An 8,548-nucleotide genomic window follows, 5' to 3' on the forward strand; every position below is an offset into this window, starting at 1 on the left:
TCAGACATTAAAAACTTCCCTAAACAGGGCCACCTTCAGTTGTCTTTTAAAAGTAAAATAGTTGTTTATTTCCTTGACATCTGGTGGGAGGGCGTTCCACAGGGCGGGTGCCACCACTGAGAAGGCCCTCTGCCTGGTTCCCTGTAACCTCACTTCTCACAGTGAGGGAACTGCCAGAAGGCCCTCAGTGTCCGGGCAGAACGATGGGGGTGGAGACGCTCCTTCAGGTATACAGGACCAAGGCTGTTTATCAACAGAAGTCTAGTGTCCAGATCAAGGGAAGGAATAGTGCCACTCTATTCTGCTCTGTTCAGACCCCTCCTGGAGTCCTGTGTCCAGTTCTGGGCACCACAATTTAAGGAGGATATTGACAAGTTGGAAGGTGTGCAGAGGAGGGCGACCAAGATGATCAAGGGTCTGGGAAGCAAGCCTGATGAGGGCGTTGGGTATGTTTAGCCTGAGACTGAGAGGTGATATGATAGCCACCTTCAGATATCAAAAGCCCTGTTGAATGTAAGAAGGAACAAGCTTGTTTTCTCCTGCTCTGGAGGGTGGGACTCGAACCAGTGGCTTCAAGTTACAAGAAAGGAAATTCTGCCTAAATATCAGGAAGAAGTTTCTGACAGTAAGAGCTGTTTGGCAGACGAAGGGTCTCCCTCCGGAGGTGGTGGACTCTCCTTCCTTGGAGGTTTTTAAGCAGGGGCTTAATTCAGCAGAGATTCCTGCATTTCAGGGATTAGATTAGATGACTCGGTCTAAGACTAAGAGAAAAAGACAACAGAGACTTTGAAAAAGATTGGGAACCATTCATATTATATTTGCAGAAACAAAGAAAGGCAATAGACTTGATGGCAGGATTTAAACAAACATCCACATTATTAGCATCAGAAAATGTTTGGAAGATAGTGAAATAAGATGACGTATTTAATTTTATTTTTAAGGTTTGATGTTATGTTATTAATAACCTTTTCTGTTGAGAGATAGCAAAGCGGGTGAAAATAGAAAGAAACCAGAAACGCAAGTTGGGGGAAGCCTTGGAGGGGAGGGAGGGAGGAGTATATAGTAAACGTTAAGAATCTGAGATGTATGTAATGAACGAAAATGAAAAATGAATAGAAATGAAGCCTTATTTACCTAGGGATCCATCAGCCACGCCATCCCCGGACCTTGGAGGGAACAAAAGTACCAGGAAAGCAAAATCTTCTTTGGAGAAAAAGAGTTTATTGAAATCTGTCCACAGAAACATTCTGTACACAGAGACAACCAGTTGGATAGCTCCTGAAAATACACTGGCTGTAAAGAAATACGCATCTACAGACTTCTTATACTCTTCTGAACACTCTCCCCCCTCCCATACCTGCTCAAATTATTCCCTTACATGGCACATCTATATTGCTTGCTAAACACATTTTATTGCTTGCTAAACATTCCTGTCTTTCTGCTAGCTAAGCATTTCCTCCCCTTTCCTTCGTACACGTGTCTTCGTCTTTGCATTAGTAAGCATAAGGCAGGAAAAGGGGGGGCCTCTTTAACAGGCCTGGTTTAAATCTGCAGACAACAGCTATAATGTCCTTGCAAGCTAACAGGGTAGGAAATGAACTTTTGACCTGCCAGCCAAATTTAGTAGGTCTGGTTAGTTACTGCTAACAGCAGCGGTTTCTTGCTAGCTGACTAGGCAGGAAACGACCTCCTGACCTGTCTGATTAGAAATAGCAAGCAACTGCTGTCTTTGCTAACTGTCTGGCCGAAATTTGCAGAAGTAAGATTAGCTCAGAGATTTACTTAGGAATTTACTGCAGATAGTATTCACAAAGTACAGAGCTTAGAAAATATTGAGAGAAACCTTTCCCATCTCCCTTTACTCCCTCCTCTTCTTTTGAACAATCTATTACTTAGATTCGTTCTGGGGTAGGGGTTTATAGTTTCTCATTACAGCAGTCACGTGAGGTCCCATCATGCGAGACATCATCTTTCCCATCATATTCTGCAAGCATTGCATCAAGCAGGGAATACAAAAGCAGAAAAGCAATAGAAGCATTATTGGGCCTATCACCATAGTAAATATCCTCCCCATCCATCCACCTGGGAAGATGCCGTCCAACCAAGACATATCCCAGCCCTCCCAGGTTTGTACAGGGACATATGCTACCTTTTCAATGCTTGCTGCCAGATCACGGATAGCCTCGCCATGGTCTGAAATGTTGAAGCAACATGCTCCATTTCAGCCATTTGTAACCACCTATTGTAGGGGTTATGGGCACCCCACTCAGTCATCAAACGGGAAATGTCGGCAAGGGAAGTCGGGGGACTTTTTCTTGCCTGTGCCAATACACATGTGGGCTCTCCAACTAAAAAGAAAAGGAGAATCATCAAAGGTATAGATGGATTACGTTTCCTCCCACAAATACGGTACCGTTCATGCCAACAAAAATACAGGAGCATCCAAACAAGCAGGCCGGTACATATCACTCCTACCCACCATCCCCAATATCTCCATGGTTCCTCCCACCAATATTCAGTCATGGTGGGTATCGTGTCAGTCACTCAAGGGTATGTGTGTAACTACCTCTAAGGCCCACTGGGTGTATGGTACTTCGATGAGTGGGAGAAAGAGAAGCACCTCCTGGAGGGGGGTTTGGTGAGAAATAAAAAGCAACACACCCACAAGAATAGACTGCTGCTAAAACTCTAGCCTGGTGAGGAGTCAAATGCCCAATGGGGTGGTCCCCTTCCCAAATTATTGTAAGTCTCGCTCTGTCCCTATATTGTGGTAGGATATTCTCAGGTGGGTGAGTTCGTAGAACAGGTATGTTGGGAGCGCTGCCCGCGGGCGCCCCTCCCATCCAATTCTTCAGCCGGAGGTATCAGCCTCCGGAGTGATATCAGCAGAGCGGTCGTCAGCGGAGGGTCTGGAGATGGTCAGCCGAAGGGGTTAATCAGGATTTAACTGCACAGTCCAATCTGTAGTGGTCACTCTGGTGTGGTGGACCCAAGGGGTGATGCCGGCGAATTTCACGGCGGTGGGTGTGGAGAGCAGGACGATATAAGGTTCCAGCACGGTTGTAGCTGCGTCCGTGCCCAATCGTTTACCCACACTTCATCACCTGGCTCGAACTGATGCAGCCAACACACAGGGGTTGCGAGCCTGGGTCCACCTGTCGAGACAAAAGAAAACTTGGGAGAGTGACTGTACATAGTTATTCAATTGCACATCTTGGCTAGCATATGGAGTTAACATTCTAACATATGGAACTGGTCTTCCAAACAGAATTTCAAAAGGTGACAGGTGGGTTCGCTTTGACGGGAGACTGCGGACCCTGAGTAACGCCAAGGGCAACATGGTCACCCAATTAGACCCGGTCTCCTGTGTCAACTTGGACAGCTGATTCTTTAGAGTTCTGTTCATTCTCTCTACTTTTCCAGAACTCTGGGGTCTATAAGCAGTATGCAGCTTCCAGTTGATCTGGAGCGCTTTTGTCAGTCCCTGTAGGACTGCATGAACAAATGCTGGTCCATTGTCAGATCCTATGGACCTTGGCAATCCATAGCGAGGGATGATTTCCCTAAGCAGGCACCTGGTTACTTCAAATGCCTTTTCAGTCTTTGTTGGCCATGCTTCGGCCCTCCGGTGTAGGTGCACACTGCCACCAGCAGGTAGCGGTGTAGTCCACAACGGGGTAATTCAGTAAAGTCCACGACAAGATCTTCCATAGGTGCAGTTCCACTATGCTGAATCCCTGGGGGAGCCAGTGGTCCGGCTCTGGGATTATTCTTTTGACACAGCAGGCATTTCCTGGAAATCTGGGCTGCCAGTTGGTAGAGGTGGGCTATATAGAAGCATTTCTCCAGCTGCTTGGTTGTAGCATCTGGTCCTATGTGGGTTGAATCATGGTATCTCTGAGTAACCTGCCGAGAAAGGGACTCTGGAATCCATATCCTGTCATCAGGGGTAAGGTACCATCCTTCTTTGGACGATGTCAGCTCCTGAGCATCTGCAGTGTCCCTTTCCTGCTTCGTGTAAGCTGGCTTGTCAGTGGTGCTTAAGATCTCTTCTGGGACCAGTGCTCCAATAACCAAGGCGGGGGCCAGTTCTTGGGCTGCTTCTTTGGCCACTCTGTCTGCCAATCGGTTTCCTCTGGCCACTTCCCCTGGTCCAGTCTGGTGTCCATAACAATGGATAACTGCCACTGCCTCGGGCTCCCATACAGCATCCAGAAGGTTCAACAAGGCTTGTGGGTGGGCCACCTGGCTTCCTCTGGAGGTAAGCAAACCTCTTTCTTTCCATAAGGCTCCATGGGCATGTAAAGTCAGGAATGCATACTTAGAATCTGTATAAATGTTTATCTTCTGTCCCTTTGCCAGGCTCAGGGCTCTGGTAAGCGCAGTTAGCTCTGCCAGCTGGGCCGATGTTCCAGGCGGGAGTGACTTTGCTTCGATCACCTGGTCTTCCAGGGCTACCACTGCATAGCCTGCTTTCCGGTGTCCAACCTCAATGAAGCTGCTTCCATCCATAAACCATGATGGCCACTAGGGGTCTGCTTCATCTTTAAGGTCAGGTCTGCTAGAGTACACCTCATCCATTACTTCAATGCAGTCATGCGTGGGCTCCTCACCTACTCCTACCGGTAATAGGGCAGCTGGGTTGAGGGCTGTGGTGACTTGGAATTTTTAACGCGGATGTAGTAGTAGCATCTGACATTTTCTCATCTTTGCTTGGGAGAGGAAATAGGTACCCTTCATGTCAAGCAGAGCTGGGACTGCATGTGGGGTTACACAAACAGTGTCTTGGCCAAAAGTAAATTTGTCTGCTTTGTTCAGTAGGGTAGCTACTGCCACAACTGCTCTCATGCATGGCGGTAAACCTTGTTCTGTAGGCGTCAGGCGCTCAGATAGGTATGCCACGGGCTGCTGCCAGCTTCCCAATTTTTTTTGGCATAGCACTCCCTTTGCTGTTCCCTGGTCTTCATCCACAAACAGGGAGAAAGGCTTCTCAGGATTTGGGATGCCCAGCGCTGGTGCTTGCTGCAATGCCTTTTTCAAATCCTTGAAGGCATGCTGTCGCTCTTTCCTAAGCGGCCTCGCCCTCCTCTTCTTCTCCTAACGGTGGACTTCCCGTCTTCAGGGCCATCAACTTCTCTGCCTGGTACTTCTCCTTTTTTTTTCTTCTGGGTCTCTTTTTCCCTCTGATTATAAATGGTCTGGGCTAATTCCAACATCCATTCAAGGGTGTGGCCCATAAAAACCTTCATTTTTCTTGGTGGATATCGGGCGCCGCTTGGGCTACAAAGGCAGTTTTTATGATAGGGGCATTGGCAGCCTCATCTGGGTCCACAGGGATATACTGGCGGTAGGCTTCCTTCAGCCTCTTTAAGTAGGCTCCAGGGGCCTCCTCTGTCCCTTGTACTATTTCTCTGGCCTTCACAAAGTTGGTGGGTTTTCTGGCTGCCCTCCTCATGCCATTTAAGACATTCTGGCGATAAGTGGTGAGGGTATTTTGCCCTTCAATGATCTGATAATCCCAATTCGGTGTAGTTTCAGGATATCCTGCTGCAACAGCTTGATCTCCTGCCCCCTGCGCTCTCATGTGTGCTCGGGCTTCAGCATGAATTTGCCTATCCTCCTCTGTAGCTAGCAGGGCATCCATCAAATATTGCACATCATAAAAGTGGGGTTGTATGTTTTAAAAAAATTCCCTCAAACAGCTTAATTATTTTGGCAGGGTTTTCTTCAAATGAAGGGTTTTGGTTCCTCCAATTACAAACATCTGCACTAGAGAAGGGGACATGTTGAACTGTATGAGTTCTATTGGGCACCACCCCATTAGGTCCCGCGGGGGTCGGAGGGTCATACACTCTATGGAGAGGCATCACTCTGGCCGCGCCCTTCTCCTGTGCTTTATGTGCCCTATGGAGGGTCACTCTTTTCACTGCCTTTCCCCACTTTTTCTGCCACTTTCTTCTCTGTTCCCCTATACATCCCGCTGTTTTTAACATATGGGGACTGACGTCCACTTCTCATAAAGTTCCACATACTTTCTCAAACGTTCTGCCTGTTCCTCTGTTCATATCTTTCCATCACTTGTCAACTTAATCAATCTTCCTACAAATGCCTCATCCTCATCATCCTCTTCTCGTTCCTCCCTTTCTCCATCTTCGCCCAGGTCTTAACAATGCATTGTCCACGGGATTGGGGCTGGGCCATCTGCTCCCTGTGGCGGGGGTGGTGCCAGGGCTGTTGCCGGGGCATAAGGCGGTGGGGCATCAAAACTTTATCTTCTTCCATCTCTGAATCCTGGAGGACTGGGGGGTTGTCCTCCTGTTTTCCTGACTGAGCAGATACTGCTGCCTGAGACTTTTTGGCAGCATGACTTCAGCCAAGGGGGGGGGGGTTCTTTTCCACATTGGTCTTCCATGTGGAAATGTAGGGGATTTGATCAGGGTGGACATTCAAAATGTTCTGATATAATGGATTAATGAGTTGCAAATCAAGGGTCCCAGTGGACGGCCAATTTGTTCTTTTGGGTGGGCCAATCTAATTCACAATGTCCTCATCCTCCCCTCTCATCAGCTTGAATCCCCAAAAGCATTTCAAAGGGGTACTTTTACTTTGGCCAGAACCCATTTCTTCCAGATCCTTCGCTACTATTCACAGTAAAAATTCTCTCACACAACAGACCTGCCAGAAAATGCACAACCCTGCAATCACCCAAGGGGAACGCTAAGCCCTGGCCCACACTTGACAATTCAGCCACTGGAGTATCTTGACATGCAACATACAACATACAAAACACACCAATATAATTTCAACATGTAACACACTAAACACACCAAAATAACTTCAGCATGCAATACACAAAACACACCAAAATAACTTCAGCATGCAATACTCAAAACACACCAAAAAAATCACAATATATATATATCCCTCCCTCTTCTGTTCCAAATTTTTGCTGGTGGCACTCTCCTGCACAACCAGTCCCCTTTTTACCAAACCTTACTGGTGGCATAACACTGCCACGCCCTTTTTTCCCTTCCTGGTGGCCCTCTGCACAACCAGGTGAGGCTTGATCAGACCTCGCCCCCCTTTTCCTTGGGGCCCACGCCCTTTCCCTTGGGCTTACCGTTTTCCGCTGCGGACCTGTCCCCTTGGCGCCGTCCTCTTTGTTTTTCTCCCTCAACAAGATGTCTCCACTGCAGGACAGTGTGGCCGGCTTCCCCCACGAAACAGGTGGGGTGCGCGCTGAAGCCTGCAAACGCTGCTGAGCTGTTCACCTTGGTTGAGCCTGGCCCTCCGGTCCGTATTGGGGAGAGGGCTTATCCCGGCACGAGCCCCCAAAGAAATGAAGCCTTATTTACCTAGGGATCCATCAGCCACGCCATCCCCGGACCTTGGAGGGAACAAAAGTACCAGGAAAGCAAAATCTTCTTTGGAGAAAAAGAGTTTATTGAAATCTGTCCACAGAAACATTCTGTACACAGAGACAACCAGTTGGATAGCTCCTGAAAATACACTGGCTGTAAAGAAATACGCATCTACAGACTTCTTATACTCTTCTGAACACTCTCCCCCCTCCCATACCTGCTCAAATTATTCCCTTACATGGCACATCTATATTGCTTGCTAAACACATTTTATTGCTTGCTAAACATTCCTGTCTTTCTGCTAGCTAAGCATTTCCTCCCCTTTCCTTCGTACACGTGTCTTCGTCTTTGCATTAGTAAGCATAAGGCAGGAAAAGGGGGGGCCTCTTTAACAGGCCTGGTTTAAATCTGCAGACAACAGCTATAATGTCCTTGCAAGCTAACAGGGTAGGAAATGAACTTTTGACCTGCCAGCCAAATTTAGTAGGTCTGGTTAGTTACTGCTAACAGCAGCGGTTTCTTGCTAGCTGACTAGGCAGGAAACGACCTCCTGACCTGTCTGATTAGAAATAGCAAGCAACTGCTGTCTTTGCTAACTGTCTGGCCGAAATTTGCAGAAGTAAGATTAGCTCAGAGATTTACTTAGGAATTTACTGCAGATAGTATTCACAAAGTACAGAGCTTAGAAAATATTGAGAGAAACCTTTCCCATCTCCCTTTATATATATATATATATTTTAAAGGACTAGATGACTCGGGGCCCCTTCCCACTCTGCAATTCTATGATTGCCTGTGACAGTGGTGAAGGCAGGACTCGGCCAGTGTGGCTTCAGCCGTCAATACCCTTAATCCTCCATGAAGAAGGAAAAAAGGGAAATAACCCTGAGAGTATTGGAAGGCCAGCGCAGGTTAAAGGACAGCCTAGTGAGCTTTGAGCAGGGGTGGGCAACCTAAGGCTCAGGGGCTGGATCTGGCCCAATTGCCTTCTCAATCTGGCCTGCGGACGGTCTGGGAATCAGCATGTTTTTAGATGAGTAGAATGTGCGCTTTTATTTAAAATGCATCTCTGGGTTATTTGTGGGGCATAGGAATTCGTTCATATTCCCCCCCCAAAAAAATATAGTCCGGCCCCCCACATGGTCTGAGGGATGGTGGACCGGCCCCCTGCTGAAAAAGTTTGCTGACCC

General features: G+C 47.6%; 1 long non-coding RNA gene across 1 annotated transcript; it reads right to left on the reverse strand.

Moving 5' to 3' along the window:
- Positions 1 to 1,199: 1,199 nt before the first annotated feature.
- On the reverse strand, positions 1,200 to 8,078 carry LOC144327923 (uncharacterized). Its single transcript, XR_013393092.1, has 2 exons — positions 7,121 to 8,078; positions 1,200 to 3,155 (listed from the first exon to the last, which is right to left on the reverse strand). It is a non-coding gene; the product is annotated as an uncharacterized LOC144327923 (long non-coding RNA).
- Between the last annotated feature and the right edge of the window lie 470 nt (positions 8,079 to 8,548).

This window comes from Podarcis muralis, chromosome 6 (assembly GCF_964188315.1).
Source record: "Podarcis muralis chromosome 6, rPodMur119.hap1.1, whole genome shotgun sequence".
NCBI lineage: Eukaryota > Metazoa > Chordata > Lepidosauria > Squamata > Lacertidae > Podarcis > Podarcis muralis.